The sequence below is a fragment of the Microtus oregoni genome, unplaced genomic scaffold, assembly GCF_018167655.1.
Source record: "Microtus oregoni isolate MIOR12 unplaced genomic scaffold, Mior012 000004F_ref0000308, whole genome shotgun sequence".
NCBI lineage: Eukaryota > Metazoa > Chordata > Mammalia > Rodentia > Cricetidae > Microtus > Microtus oregoni.
In genome coordinates, this window is record NW_024543063.1 from 34037294 (window position 1) to 34052005 (window position 14712).

General features: G+C 49.6%; 1 protein-coding gene across 3 annotated transcripts in view; it reads right to left on the reverse strand.

Moving 5' to 3' along the window:
* Positions 1-10037, reverse strand: part of Kiaa0513 (KIAA0513 ortholog) — a 48946-nt gene extending 38909 nt beyond the window's left edge. Inside the window, exon 1 of one of the 3 annotated variants that reach the window (XM_041649722.1) lies at positions 9807-10037. The gene's annotated coding sequence lies outside the window, so the exon portion shown is untranslated. The remainder of the gene's footprint in view (positions 1-9806) is intronic. The other 2 variants (XM_041649721.1, XM_041649720.1) reach the window with 2 other exon arrangements.
* Between the last annotated feature and the right edge of the window lie 4675 nt (positions 10038-14712).

A 14712-nucleotide genomic window follows, 5' to 3' on the forward strand; every position in this document is an offset into this window, starting at 1 on the left:
GACACCATACTCACAAATTAACATGGGCACAGATATGGATGGATGGACAGACAGATGGACGGACAGATATGGACAGACACACACACACACACACACAGACACAGAGAGAGAAACAGAGAGAGAGAGAATATTTTTGTGCCAAATCTGATAAGAACATAAGCATGCCAGACACAAAGAAGATATTTAAGACCACAAAACAGATGGTATAAAACAGCAAGAGTAAGGATAGAGGTGGACTGACATATCCCACATGCAGACTCACTCAGACTTAGCTGGAGAGCTGGGAGGGATAAACAACGCTGGAAGCCTAGCACAGCTTCAGTTTACATTCAATCCATACAATTCAAACGTATACAATTGACCACTGTTTTAAACATCATAAAATCAGCTCCAATCTCTCTCATGGGTTCTCATATACAACAAGAGCTAAAATTAGCTCAGAACTCTCTCATGGGTACTCACGTACAGGAGCTAAACATCCTCAGTCCCCACTCTTCTTTTTTTTTTTAATATATTTATTTATTTATTTATTTATTTATTATGTATACAATATTCTTTCTGTGTGTATGCCTGAAGGCCAGAAGAGGGCACCACACCTCATTACAGATGGTTGTGAGCCACCACGTGGTTGCTGGGAATTGAACTCAGGACCTTTGGAAGAGCAGGCAATGCTCTTAACCGCTGAGCCATCTCTCCACCCCCCCCACTCTTCTTTTAATTTGTAATATAAACACATGTCCTTCAGAAACATGGGGGTGCAGAATTTGCAGGTGTCAATGGCCGCTGGATGAGAAAGAAGGGCCCTGCCACCCCAACACTCTTGGCATCTAAACAGTGCAAGGATCACTCTGTGCGTACAGATGTAGTCCCTCTACTGCCTGTGGCAGATCTGTTTACAGGTGACCTTCCCTTCTCTGTTTTCACTGGAGGCTGCTCTCATTTGTTCTGTCTTCTGAGGGAAAGAAATGTTAGGTTGAGAGACTCCAACCTGAGACAAAGGGGAATTAGAAGGTGATGTCTGCATGGAACTACCAAGTTCCTAAATAAGGAACTTCCCGATGTCACCAGAGGTGATGGAGCAGGCACCGTGGATTACAGCAAGCAGGGTATCTCTCCACAGCATGGTGGACCTTCAGCCTGTCATTCTCCTTTGATCATAGCTAGGCTTCTCACTGCAGTATGTGTGCCTTCAGCAGACTGGTCTATATAGTAGGAACTCCCCTGCCTAGTGTAGGGGTACCTAGGGCTGGTGTGACACTACAGTGTCTCAAAGCACTGTCCCTAGGCAGGTTTTCCTGATCTACATTATCCCTAAGCAACAGAAACTCCAAAGGATCCCAACCCTTTGAGGTGCCTCATGTTGAACTCTTCCCTAGTTTTACTGTTCCCCAAAATCCCACCAGCAGAGTAATTAGGATGGTTCTTGATACAGCAGTTATACAAAATGGGTAGTACTCCTGGTGACAAGAAAGCCTGGACCTTAAACTGCCCTGTTAGGAAAGACATCAAAGGCACTGACTACCAGGCTGCCTCTACATGCTTAGTGGAGACTTTATGTGTTTGGCCACATGCCCGCTGAGATGCTGAGCAGAGATTGCTGTGCATTTACAGGGGGACGCACTTTGTCTAGAGGGGGCAAGACAAACAGGGAGCTTCTGCTTCAGTCAGAAGCACCGAAGAACACGCAGAAACCATAGCACCATCATCAGTGCTGCGAATGAAACATGAATGTAAACAGATCAGAGCTGAATTGCCCAGCGGCGATGGCCACGTGTGTCAGTACAAACAGATGTCAGGACCATCGGATTTCAAACTTCATGTGAAGAAAAAGAAAGGAGCTTCAAGTCGCTCAGTCATAATTATCATGAAGTGGGTGTGGTGGTGTTGTCTGCAATTCCAGCACTCAAGAGGCTGAAGCAGGAGGATAGTGAATTCTAGGTCAACTTGAACTACATAGTGAGACCCTATCTAAAAACACACAAAAAAAATCAAAAATAAACAAAACCCTATATAGTGGGGCTGGAGAGATGGCTCAGCCATTAAGAGCACTGTGTACTTCCAGAGGACTCCAGTTTGATTCCTAGTACCCATATAGTGCCTTGCCTCACAACTGTCTGTAACCAACTGTCTCAAGGGATCTGATAACCTCTCTGTCATCCATGGGCACCAGACCCACATATGCTGCACAGACATACATACACCCACATACATAAAAACAAATACACCTTTTAAAAACTATATCATGTGGAAATAATGCTTTGGTTATACTTGCTACATTAAAAAAATCGCTAAATTCATTTTACTGTTTCCTTTATTTAAAGAAGCTTAATGTGGCTTCTAGAACAATTTACCCATGAGGCTTACCTTGAATTTCTGCTGAGTGATGCTGAGTGAGAAGGAATAACTGGGCAGGGAGACTCCAGCTTGAGAAGGCAGGGAAACTGACCATGTAGCCCACAGTGAGGCAAAGGCCCAGGTCAGGAGCTGGGGCTGGGAGGGCTCCAGGCTAGTCCCTGAGGCTAGGCTAAAGATCCAGGCTTATATCCCAGAATCAATCAGCTAGGGCAGATTTCCACTCTGGTCATGGAACAGACTGCATACTAGCAGAACAAAATTGGGATACCAAGAAGAGACACTGACCCCAGACCTGCAGCCAGCCATGAACCCTCAGTGCTGGGAATGCCAGGGTTATAGCCATGCACCACCAATCCAAGCTGTAAGCATGCTCTTGATTCCAGAATAGAAGCAGCATTAATCTGGGTTATTAGCCGGCTTTCTGTTTCCTTTGGACCACCCCAAACCAAATTACTAGGGGAATATATCTCAGATTGGATACTGTTTGGATTTCATTTTCTCCATTCCTAACATTTATGATTTTCCAGGATGGGGCTCCTGTTCTTCTGGGGTTCATCTGGAACCCCAGCTCTGCACTCCAGTTTTGGTTTACCCCTCCCAGTTCAAGCATGTTGGCTCATCAGCCACTAGTGCCTGTCTGCTTTGGTATTTCCCATCTGCACTGGAACTGCTCTTTCCAGTGTCCCATCTCTCCCAAGCTCAGTGGCTACTTTGCAGCTGTGACTCATCTGCTCTGAATCATGCCTGCCTAAGACTCAAAGGCCAGGGAAATGTCTCTGGCACACCTTGCTGGGTCGGAGCCTCTGCACACAGCACAATGCCCTGAATGGGGGTGGTAACTAAGAGAAAAACAACCCTTGCCCCAGTCTTTGCTGGACATTTTCCTGCCCTGCAGTGGATCGTGACCACCCAGTTCTGGCTCTAGAAGCAGGAAAAAGCTTCTGGAAGGAGCCCACATAGCCAAGATTCATAGCAGCATTTACTCCTGATAATCCTCCCTCCACAATACAGCAGGCAGTTTCATGTACATTGTCTTGTTGTTCCTTTCTTTTTTCAAAGCTGGTGATTCTCACAGGCACCACTATCTTGTGCGTTTGTGTGTGTGTGTGTGTGTGTGTGTGTGTGTGTGTGTGGTGTGTGCTCACACACATGCATGTGTATGTAGAGGCAAGACAAGAGGGATTCCAGCAGAGATGGCTAAAACAGAAATGCAACAGGGACCCTACTAGGATCCTAAGACAGAAAGAAGACACTCATGGACAAATTCGTGTAATTCAAATGAAGCCAGGCTAGTGCCACATGCCTGTGATCCCAGCACTGGGAGACAGAAGCAGGAGGACCATGGGTTCAAACCAGCCAGAGATGTTATTCCCCCAAACTGAAGTCCACAGCTGAGACAACGAGAATGCTATGGGCGCCCTCACTCACCTGCCCACCCACAGCAGAGGCATATCTGCAAGATGGCAGGTGGGACAGGAGGACAGAGGGACAGAAGGCACCACATTTTCTCAGGACAGAACAATGACTGAATGGGAGCAAAGACTGGTGCACGCTCCAATAGGGTTGAGCTAGAAATGACATTTGTCACAAAGGGTCATCTACTGCCCAGTGCCAAGAATAGGCACAACTCTGGTGAGGATGCAGAATGGTAGCTCCTGGGCAGGGGATGGGACAAACAGTGACTTCTATCACTAGCAACTTGCTTTTTTGGGGGCAATGGAAATGGTCTAAAATTAGACTATGACGATGGTCTTACCACTCAGTAGAGTTACTAAAAATACTTGAATCGTGAAATTGGTTGATTCTATAATGTGTAAAATGCACTTCTACAAGCTCTTAAAGAAAGGAGGAAACATACAAGAGAGGGGGGAGGGAGGAGGCTGTTTAAGGTCTATGCAGCGAGAGGGTGAGAGGAGGCAGAAGACACACGAGGAGCGAGCTCTTGGGACTGAAGCCGAGAGCTGAACATCTCCACAGAAGGAAGTGGGTAGTAAGTCAGCAGCCACGCTTGGAGAGGTCAGGGCTTTCAAGCCATCTGCAGCCTTCTATCTCAAGCATTTCTCCATCCCCAAAGCGTTAGGAAGTGCCGAGGCCAGGTAAGAGAATGAGTGAAGTAGGTGAAGACCCACCCGGCCAGGCTACAAAGTTGTTGGTAGGGAGGGGGCCATAAGACCTAGAGACTAAATAGGTCAGGGCTGGCAGGGCAACAGGAATGTCTGGGCACAGAGGGCAGAGGGTCAGTGTTGTCCCCAGCACCTGTCAGAGGCACACCAACAGGGGATCTCACGGGTGACTTGGGCTCAGACCAGAGCAGCAGCAGAGTAGACAAGCTGAGAGCCAGGTCCAGAGCTAGGAAGCCTGGACTTGCAAATTCCTTGGCTCTTCTATGCTTGGTTTCTCAACTGTAAATCGGGATATTACCAGACTGTTTTTGTGGGGATTGAGGTGACAACCCTATGAAGCTGAACACACTGCTTGTCATGGCAGAGTATGCCCTATAATAAGCACCAGCTATCATAAGACTCTGGACAATTTCACACTCTTAGAACATAAGATCAGCTGCCTCTGCCCCCAGGGTCCCTTGTCCTCATCCCTGTCATCACTAACCTAGCTAATGAGGTTGGAGGAAAAGGACACTGAGAACCACCCTTCCAGAGAAGCGCTTTCCTCCCAGTTGTCTCAAATGTGCTACCACCGAGTCATTTCTTCTAGCATGTTCTTTCCCAATATAGAACTCCTGGCAGGGGTAGTGTCATCATCTCTGAAGACATGGGAACAAGCCAGTCCACTGGGCACAGAAGAGCAGGAGGAAAGATGGCTGAGAGGAGAGACAGCAACAGCCCTGGGTTGACTGGGAATGAAAACATCAAAAGAGCATCAGGTCTCTGGAAGGAGCCCCAAGATGCTGACAGGAATGGTGCCTTATAGAGATGGGGAGTACAGCAGGATGACCAAAGCAACTTTTCATTAACATCTTTTGATATCATTTGAATTTGGCATCAGCCACATGGATTACCTAATCAAAAAATACTAGCAACCTAGACATTGAGACACAGATTTATGAAGCCAGTAGAAGGCTGAGGGAGGATTGTGAGCTATAGGCTAACCTGGGCAACACAGCAAGAACCCATCTCAAAGCAAAATAAAACAAGATAAGGATTTAGAGAACCAGGAAGGGAGGAACAATGTTCTGTCCCCACAAATCTTCAACCATTCTGACAGGAGCTCCCAAAAGCTCATGCATAGTCGAGGGTCAAGGTCAGAGACTGCATGCCCCAAGATCTCATTAGCTGCCTCTGGGAACCATTCAGGGAGGGCACAGCTTCCCTGATGTCAGCACCTCTTCCACACAGAGGTGTAAAGTCCACAGTGAACAGAACAGGGATGGAATATCTTCATCTTACTGCTAGACACTGACAAGCTATTTCTGCTCCATCAGACAGAACCCAGCAAAAAGCCAAGGAAGAAAATCCTGTCCCAGGACCTGCCATGAAGCACACCACACAGGTTTTCCCTGAAGGTTGGGAGGATTGTGCACATTTCCCAAGAAAGCATCTAAATCACTGTCATTGTCCCTAAACATCACTAAGCACCATCCACCAATTTTCCCCTTTAAAATGTTACTACATTTTGTGGGGGGAAGGGTTGTTTGTTTTTAGTTTATTTCCTTGTTAGTGTTTTGAAATAGGATCTTATTCTATAGATATGAATGACTTTAAACTTACTATAAAACTGGCCTCAAACTTGCTGCAATCCTCCTGTCTCTGCTTCCCAAGTGTTAGTGTTATAAGTGAGTGCCACTATACCCAGCTAAAGGTCACTAGATCTTGCAGTTGGAAGATGTTAAATTGAATTATGCCCCCTCCAAAGCCAACTGAAGTTCTAACCCCAGAATCTCTTGGGGTGAACTTATTTGGAAAAGGGTAGTCATAGATGTGGTTGGTTGAGACCACAGTGGAATACCATGGACCCTAAATTCAGTCCAACTGGTGTCCATTTAAGAGAAGACCCAGAGACAAGAGAAGATAACTGTGTGACCACAAAAGCAGAGGCTGGAATGCTTCAGCTATAAGGGAAGGATACCTGGGCTCAGCAGCAACCACTAGAAGCTGAAAGACCAGGTCATCACCCTCTGAGTTCCAGAAAAGGAACCAGCCTTGCTCATGCCTCAACTCTGGAATTCTGATCTACAAACTTCTGAGGGAATACATTTATCTTTTTTAAGGCACCCAGTTTGTGGCACTTTGTTACAGCTAGGTGCACCAAGAGGCTGACACAGCCCATCACTTGGCTTTCCTTCCCAGCCACCCGTGCCTGAACTCTTCTGCCCAATGGTCAGCTGCCAGCTAGCTGCTATCTCTAATCAGAGAAAACCAATTCAGTGTCCCTCTCAGTAGCACGACTTCCCATCTTGCAAGGCTCTGACTGAAATAAACAGCCCCACAGCAAATATGTTTTGAGTGCTTGCTACAAGCTAGTCACTATTCTGGTCCTATTGATGCAAGCAGTGAAAATGAAAAGATAATAAAAATATTCTCAAAGAAACAAAGTCATTTCTAATACAGATAAAGACTAGTACAATATGCTGCAGGAAGTCGACTGGGGACCAGGGCAAATAGGAAGATCATTTTGACCATTAGGGAAGATCTCATTTAACATGTGATATAGGAGTGGTGACCTGAATGACAGGGAGGTGGCTACTACAGGGAAATCTGGAAGGAGGAACAACCAGAGTACAGGCTCTGTGGCACAGCGAATGAGGCACGCTTAAGGAGGGATCTCTGGGAGCTGCTGACACTGGAGAAACAGGTGAGATTAGTCAGTACCTGTGTCACTACCTGGCAGCCCAGGGAAAGTTCATCCTGAGAGACCGTGGCATTCTCCAAACTGCAGCCTTTCCAACTGTACTGTTTGTCCTTTGCTTCTTGGGACCTTACCAATAACAGTTCTGAATGTTCTGTAATTCTGGCCATCGAGATGTTCCTGGCTCACCAGCCCTAATTCCTGCACCTCAGTGAGTACTCTGCGTGGCTTCCTATGACCTTCATGAAAAGAACACAGTCTCTGAGGCACGCAACAAACAAAACCTTCCAGGCCAGACCTTGGCTTTGATACACGTGCCCAAGACTGTCTTGGCCTTCAGTCTGGCCTGAACCACTGGCCTGCAGAGACAGACACAAGGCAGACCCCAGCAGTCCTGTGGTGATGCCCGGATTTGGAGAATGGGATAAAAAGCTTGTTCTTCCCTAACAAGAACAGCTGTGTATGCTAAAAATAGAAAAAAAAATGCCACGAAACCTCAAACAATGCCATGTACAAAATCTAGGTGAGACCAGCAGAGCCAGCAGCAGCTGCCTGGATTTTTATGTTTCTCTTCCAGGTGGGAGACGAGAAGAAATCATTGGTGCACGTATCCCTGGAACGTCCGTGCTATCTTGCGTCATAACTGAGGACACCTGGCCTGTTTGGAAACACTGGGCACTTGAGCAAAGATGCTCTGCAAGGCACTTCCTACTGGCTTTCTCAAAGCCTAGAAACAAATCTGAGTTGCCACAGAGTGTGTAGAGAGTGGTAACAGTATGGCGAGCCGGCTGGCTGGTCAGCCAGGCTGAATGTCAGTCAGGCAAGGAAGGCAGAGAAGGATGCTCCACTCAGTACCACCCCCAGCCCAGCAGGAGGCAACATCCACTCAGACCCATCTACTGTCCTTAGGTGGTGAGGTACTATACGGTCAGCACTTTTAGCAACCAAGTTATTGTGAAGCTTTCTTTGCCTCCAACAGTTGAGTGGCCCTGGATAAGTGAGTCTTGGTTTCCTCATCAGGAGGAATGCCATCTGCCACTCCCAAATTAATGAGGATGAACTAAGAGCTCCTGTTGAAAGTACTTTGTAAGCTACCAAAGCAAGAGGACACAGTGGCAGTAGAAGCCACACTGCTATTGCTGTTCCTTCCTGAAGCGCTGCCATTCTGCTTTTGATTCCTCTTTTTTTGACTGGGTTTTGTTATACAGCCCAGGCTGGTCTTGAACTCATGATACCTGTGCCTCAGCTTCTGGGGTGCTAATATTACAAGCCTATGCCACTGTACCCGGCTTTTGATATTTCATTTTTTTAGGCGTTGTTTTTATTATTTAATGTTGGGTCTGTATGTGAGTGTAGGTGTTTGAGGAGACAAGAAGAGAGTGTCAGATTCTGAGGAGACAAGGTTACAGGTGGCTGTGAGTCAGCTAAGGTGGGTGCTGGGAACTGAACTCTGGTCCTCGGCAAGAGCAGAACATGCTCTTAACTGGAGAGCCTTCTCTCCAGTCCCCTGACATTTCTTTTAACCTCCTGTGAAAGGAATGCAGAGAATGGAGGGAAGGAAAGAAAGCCAGGTATCCAGGTATACCCGCCACCAGGTATCCACATGACTTGCCCACTCTATAGTTTCCCTGGGGAAGGGGCTCTCCTAAAGGCAGCTCCCTCAGCACCATTTGGGGTCACTATAAAACAACTTACCTTTGAAGAAACAACCATTGCCATGAAGGTAAAAGTGCAGTTAGCATCTGTAGAGATATCTCACTTCAATTTCTCTCAGACTTCTGATATGCCCATCTCACTGCTTATACTTGTGACATTCTCAAAAAAAAAATCCACTCCACATGATCTGATACAGACTACCAAAAGCCAACCATTGCAAGGAACTTGTGGAACGCAACAGAGACTGAGATAGCCCATCATCACCAACCAAGAAGTCACCAGTGTTTGAGGAGGAAAGAAAATCTCCGATGTCAACTTTTTCCATGGAGCCCACCTAATCAGCTTATCTGCCATCTTGGTCTTCAAAGGCCTAAATATCCCTATTTCTGACCACAGTGGGAAAGAGGGAAGGGACGAGGCTCCGGAGCCTCTCTGCTCCTGTCGTGGAGTTCGTGCTGTGGGTCTGCCCTGTTTTCACGATCAGGGAGGAGGCAGAACGGGATGAATCAGAACCTCAGCATCGGGTTACAGGCTGGATCCCAGCCTGGGGAGGGCAGCCCGACTTGACAGCTGCCAGCTCACCTCTACCTCTGACTCACCACCCGGACAGCTCCACGTCGGGGACCCAGCCCGTGCCAGCGCACCTGTGCCGGCAGAGCCGCGCTCCCGCTCACGCTGTAGGTGCAGCACTTGGCCGAGCCTCCTTCCTCCGCCCTGTCACCTTCCCACGTCTCAACCCGCAACTCGGGGGAGGGGGGCGGGGACGGGGGACGCAGACCAGGGCAAGGCTGGGTCGGCTTGTCCCACATCCTAGAAGCTGCTGCGGTGCCCGAGCCTTCCCTGGCGGCCCCGTGCAGCCGTGGCCTCAGACCAACTCGCGGCCCCCGGCGGGCCCCGCACTCAGGTTGGCGGAGTGACAGCCCTGCCCGCCCCACCGACCGTCCAGCCGACCCGCCCACGCCGCCGGCGACCCCCTCCTCACGCTTCCTCACCCGTCCCCGCGCAGCCACGCCGCCCGGCCCCTCGAGAGCGCAGCACCGCAGCCCCGGACCCTCTCACCGCGGCGGCCCGCGGGACCCGGCAAGGGGCGGACACGCCGTCGGGTCCGCAGCTGCCGAGAAAGCGCCGCGCTCGACGAGCCGTCCCCGGTCCCTTCTGAGGCGCGGCGGAGCGAGCTGTCAGTCAGAGGGGCTCTCCCCGCCCCTTTGGCACCACGTGACGTGCGGAGCAGCCGGGTCCTTTGGAGGCGCTGTCAGTCATCCGATAGCGCCCCGCCCAACCCCGCCCCCCCCCCCCCCCCATCCCGCGTGACGCGCGAGCTGCGGGGTTCTCCCGAGCCCCGGAGTGAGAGGGGCGCCCCGCCTCTGGAGCACCACGTGACACGCGAGCGAGCAGTCTGGTCCTTCTGAAGCTACGAGAGAGAGAGCTGTCACTTTGCGGGGAGCGCCCCGCCTCCCTCGGCTCCTGGACGCAGGCGCAGGAGCACCCCTTCGTCCCTGTGCAGCCTGACAGCCGCGCGGGTTCGCTTCGGAACAGAGTTCCTGCAGGGATGACCAGGGCGCGGCTTTTTTGAGCGCAAGAGTGGTTTAGGAAAGGGAAAAGCTCCTCCAGGTCAGGTTCAGGTCACTTCCTGACCCTGCCTGGGTAGCAGAGTCCTAGCGAAGATCCCCTGGACCGACACGCCTTTGAGGCTAAGTCCGTTTGTCTTCTGGAAGGCGTGTCTTAAAAGGCCGGGAGATTTGGCTCTTTTCATAAACGGCAATAAACACAACGTCCAGCCATACAGCTTCTCCCACATCTCTTCAACAGGGAAACACAAAGAGGCTGGGGGTGGAGCTCAGCGGAGGATCACTGGCCCAGCGTGGCCAAGGTCCTGGCTTCCATGCCCAGTGCCAGGAAGGAAGAGAAAAAGAAAACCAAGGCCGATCTCTAGGGATCTTCTGAAGTCACGAATGTTAGGCAGTGGGACTGGAGTTCTGCTACTCAGGAAGATGATGTAGGTAGTGTAGCCAAGCGCTGGCCCTTTGCTAATGGCAGATGTGAACATCTGTTCCGCTAAGACTTCTTAGGAAAATTTAAGAGCGAGGAAAAGATTGAGAGCTGCCGTTCCTGGAGAGTTTGGAACCTTCAAGGTGCACGTAGCCACCCCAGGAGAAGCTAGACCTCCTGGTGTGAGAACTTAGTGCCAGCTCTGGAGGTGGGAGGGTAGGTTGTAGCCTTCATCCTTGTGAGGACGCTAAGATAAGTAGGTGTTCAGAAAACTTGCAGGATGGAAGAGGACAGTTGCCGGGGTTGAAGTTCCCTGCTTCCGTGAAGGAAGCTGGCAATAGGTACCAACTCCTGCAGCCTTGACCTCACATGGACAGCTGTTGGGGAGAACTGGAATAAATCATTGAGGGTCATATGCCATGTGAGAGACATCATTCTTTCTCAAGAGATTCAGCAGCACCCTGCTTGCCTTCCACGAAGGCCTCTGACCTCAGGAAATTGGACAGAGGCAGATGACATGACATTTTGAAATGAGGAAGAACGTTCTGCAAGCCACAGACCAGTGAACTTGGTATCACCCTGGGAAGCATTCGGGGCAGATGGCTCAGAAAACATCTGTGACCCCTCTGAAAATGAAGCCCCGAGACGTGATAGGCAAGGAGAACGAAAGGGACTGAGGCCGCATTCTCTGGCAGTCAGGATGCTCCTTTTCAGGTAAACATCCTTGAGTCTGCAGATAGGTTATCCATTTTATCAGACTAAGGTACCATAGACCTTTCCTGGTTGCCACACATGGCACTAACAAAAGGTCTGCACCTTCAAAAGACCCTTGTTTCTTCATGCTATCATTTACATTCCGGTGTTACACTACTCCATGGGCTTTTCCAGAGGATCATGGGAATATCCTAAAAGGGAGATCTGTCCAATCATAACTCAAGAGGGGAAAAGAGTCACCATACCTCATAAATGATCATAAGATCAGATGGACAGGGTGGCACACACCTTTAATCCCAGCACTCGGGAAGCAGAGGCAGGCTTTGAGATTGAGGCCAGCCTAGTCTACAGAGCTAGTTAGTTCCAGGAGAGCCAAGGCTACACAAAAAAAGCCTGTCTCAAAAGGAACAACTAATAATAACAATCATAAATTCTCCCTTTAGGAAATCCACAATGCAGACCCACTGGGGTGGCTTCTTTCTTTGGGACAGCCCACTCTAATCTTTGCTGAAAACATTTTTCTTTAAACTGTCCATGTCTCCCAACTAAATTCTTTCCTTTGAGAAGACAAGGATAGAGAGAGCCTTGTAACAGCAACAAAGTCAAAGACCCCGTGATGGCTAGTTTGGTTTATTTCCTGTTGTGAACATACAGATAAGGGGGTGTGGTGGGAATACCATCTCCAGCCAAAGGGGGCATGGCTAGCCTTGGTTGTCAGCCTGCTTGGGTCTGAGATCAACTGAGAGTCAAGCCTCTGGCCAGGTATGAGAGTGTTTCCCGGAGAATTTACTTAGGAGGGAAGCCCCGCCCCCTAGGGTGGGTGGCATCTTCTGCCTGGAGACCCAAAGAGGCAGAGTGCAAAGCAATGCTTCCTTTGCCTACCACCTTTGCCCCTTACTGGTGAGCACATCTATGGCATTGCTGCCACCAGCCTTTGGCAACATCAGAACCCAGCTTCTTTGGCCTTCTAACATGGACTGAAGACCAGCAGCCTTCAGGGGCACACCGGGACAGCTAAGCCATCCAGTCTCAGGGCCTGGACAGCCACCAAGTTCTCACACTCACCAGTTTGCAGGTGGCCACTGTTGGATACCCAGGCATTATCATGCAGGGCAGCCTCATAAACCTCTTTTGTAGCACATATTCTGTTCCGCTCCCCTGAAGAACCCTCACTGATAGAACAGACCTGCCTGGATTCTCCTCCTTATAAGCAAGAAACTCAATTCAAATTGTCCTTTTGAAGAGGGATCTGTGATTTCTGTGACTAGATAGCTCTGAGGCAGGCCCAGCAGGATCTGGGGGTGCAAAAAAATGTCACTAGAATTTATTTCTTCCTGGCCTGCCTGTGCTAGCTAGTTATATGTCAGTATGACACAGCTGGAGTCATTTGGGAAAAGGGAATCTTGGCTGAGAAGATGTCCCCACCAGATTGACCTGTGGGGCATTTTTTTGGGTTGATGTGAGAGGGCCCACCTCATTGTGACACCCCTCACCCCAGGCAGGAGCTATAAAACAGTAGGCTGAGCAACCCATGAGGAGCAGGCCAGGAGGAATCAGCCCTCCGCTGGGGTTTCTGCCTCCAGGTTTCTGCCCTGACTTCCTTCAGTGATGGACTGTGTCTGTCACAGCAACAGAAACCCTAGCCAAGATACTGCCTAGAATGACTTCCTTCTCGGATTAGGCACTTTTCACAGAATGGTCTCGAGCAGTTCCACGATCATCTCTCTATATACTTATACTCAGTGACCCAGTGGACAAAAGGGGTTTTTCTTTTGATTCTTCCAGCAAAATCCCAGAATTTGGGAGTACGCCATCCTTAGAGCTAGTCTCTGAGGCCAGTTTACCAAGATAACTAACTGGATTGGACAAATCTGAAGAGAGGCTGGGCCAGCCCCATCATGCCAACTGGTACAAGGAAAAGGTGACTTCCAGGACACAGAAATGCTTTTGCCAGAAGAGCGGGAAGCAACAGGTATCCAGGACAGAGCGCTTGCCAAGGTCTCAACATACCTCCTGCCTTCTGTGAAGTTTGCTTCATGGGGAGGAAAAGAATCGTGTAAATGAGTGGAAAATGGAGGACCAGAGGAGAAAGGCTGCAGGGAAGAGGACGGGATGAAGTGCGACAGGAGAATGACTGGGGAGGAATTCTACAGTGGACCGGGCACGGGAGCTCTTCAGTTAGTCTTGAGAGACATGGCCGTGAGTGGGCCGTGCAGGGAAGAGTAGCAAGCATAGGCCCAGCTTTCAGGAGCAGCTCCAGGCACACGTGGTGAGCCAAACACTGCTCTCCTAAGTACCTGAGCTGCTAAGCACCCATACTACCAAGTACCCGATCCACCCAGCAACCATCCCACCAAGCTCCTGTTTCACCCAGCACTCCACCTACCAACCACCTAGGTCACTCCTAGCAGGCTCTGCCCATAGGTGAGGTGAAGTGCCCAAAACAAAAGATTTGAGGAACATATTGCCCCACTTCGGGTTTTGACTTCTGGGGCCTTGCTCAACACTGTGGGGTGGGGTGGGGTGTTTCAGTCATCAGGCCTTCCTAATCTGGCTGTTGACAGACTCATCCCCACAAACTAAGAGGAAAATGTCCAACAACCCAGGCAGCTTTCCAGAACACATCTCTGCTTCCCTGGGGTGCTGCCTTAGGGGCTCTGCCTCTCCAGCACTTGCTTAAGGAGGATACAAATCTTAATGGCGAGATGGGTTCTCGTCAAGAGAATACCCTGCTGCAAGCACCCAGGCCACAAGGCAGACTATCACTGCTTCCTGTACCTCCCCGAGAGTGGAGCACAGCAGCCCTGGCTTGGCGGAGGCTACTTTTGTGTGTTTTGACAGGAATGCAATAAGCATTCTTGGTGCTTTGCCTCCATGTAACACCGTGTTCTGTGACTTACGCTGCCGCCTGTGTGTGCTTTCCTTCTCATTACTTCAGACTATTTCTGCTGTACACATTTATCTTCCCTGTACGTCAGGAACATGTAGGTTCTGTCAAGTGTGAGGCTCTTCGGGGCAGTACTGTAGGCGAGCATACGCTGAAGTTGATCAAGTCCTGTCTTGTCCCGGCAGCAAAGAGTGCGGGGGATCTTGAATCGGTTTCTCATCGCAGCCTTTTTGGGGGGATCATGACCAGTACTTCACTGTGGCCTGAGTTTGACTAATGCAAATGAGAAACAGTGTGTTTTGGAGTGT